Source organism: Echinops telfairi, unplaced genomic scaffold (assembly GCF_000313985.2).
Source record: "Echinops telfairi isolate 266 unplaced genomic scaffold, ASM31398v2 ScPeMD7_5592;HRSCAF=6446, whole genome shotgun sequence".
In the NCBI taxonomy this organism is placed as follows: Eukaryota; Metazoa; Chordata; class Mammalia; order Afrosoricida; family Tenrecidae; genus Echinops; species Echinops telfairi.
This window is the reverse complement of record NW_022109491.1, coordinates 25,035,504-25,036,997: the sequence shown is the minus strand read 5'-3', so window position 1 is coordinate 25,036,997 and position 1,494 is coordinate 25,035,504.

Genomic DNA, 1,494 nt, shown 5'->3' with positions numbered 1-1,494 from the left:
GCCATCAAAGGAGTCTGGAGGGGCAAGGTCAGGGCTGCAGGGTGGACTGGATAGGGTTTCCCAAGGAAATGCTCTTGGCACAGCCGGGTCCCTTCATGAATGGGCAACTACACTGTCCTGATAGGAGACAATTCCTCAGCCCTCGCCTGGCCTTTTTCTCACCTGTCATTGTTTTTCCATTTTCTTAAAACTTCTGCCGAATAAGCCTCCTGGTCCTTGGAGAAACACACAGGCTTTCTACTGCTGTAAATGGTTACATCCCAGAAACTCAGAGGGTGCGTCAGCGTCAACCCAATGGCAGTGAGCGTGGTTTGGGTTTGGTCCTTCGAGAAAGTCTTTCAAGGTGACCCCTTTGTTGGGTAACTGATTGTTGTAGCCATTGTACAATACTGCTTGACGTGATTCAACGATGGAATGATATGATATCTGAGGGGGTGGGGGGCCCAAATGGAGTTTTTTTCAAAGCTGTATATTAACATTTTTTTTACAAAACCACTTGTCACCTTCAAAGTGCTCTTCATGACACTCCATACCTTCGTCAAATCTGCGATTCTATTCTTGGAAATATTTTGCAAACTCATCAGTCTGGAAAACAGCACCTCCCTCAGTTTCTTCTTCACCTCGACTACGTCATCAATTCGCTGTCCTTTCACGTGCCTCTTCACTCATGGAAACAAAAAGAAGTCGCATGGAGCGAGGTCAGGCGAGTAAGGGGCACGGGGAAAGAGAGGCATGCTGTTTTGGCCAAAAACTGGTGCACTGAGATGGCTGCGTGAGCAAAACCAGTCCACCCTCTGCCACAAATCAGGCCTTTTTTGCCACACACTGTTACGCAATCTTTTCAGAATCTCTAAATAGAAAGCTGGATTAACAGTCTGACTTGGTGGAATGAACTCCAAATAGACTGGGAGTCGACATTTTCACCCTTTAAGGAAGTTGACTGGCTTCCAGAATGAAGTTAGTCATCAATTGACATTTCACCTTTTTAGAAATGAGAAAAACACTCGGACACTTGAACTTTTCCCTTAGCGCTGTCCTTGTAAGCTGTGTTCAACATCACAACAGTTTTTATGGCATTTTTCCAGAGCAGGGAACATTTCACAGCCGCCATCACAGAAAACGAGGTTCCAACACAACTGCTTTCACATAAAAACTCACTGGGATCAGAGAGATCCCTCCCAGGAGATGTCCCTGGGTGCACGAACTCAGAGCAAGTTGCTCGATGCTCGCTAGCGGGAAAAATGTGTACTGTAAGAGCTTCGCCCAGCAGAGATTTTTTTTCTGTTTTTTTTTTGGGGGGGGTACCCCCTCATATATATTAACTCCCAATTAATAATAAAATAAATATTTTTTAAAAAGAGATGTCCCCTTTGAAGTCCCAATAAGAAGTCATCAAAACTTCTGAGCTGACCTTTCTTCCTTGAATGTAACGGGTGCAACGATTTGACTTTTTTTTTTAATCATTTTATTGGGGGCTCGTACAACTCTTACCAT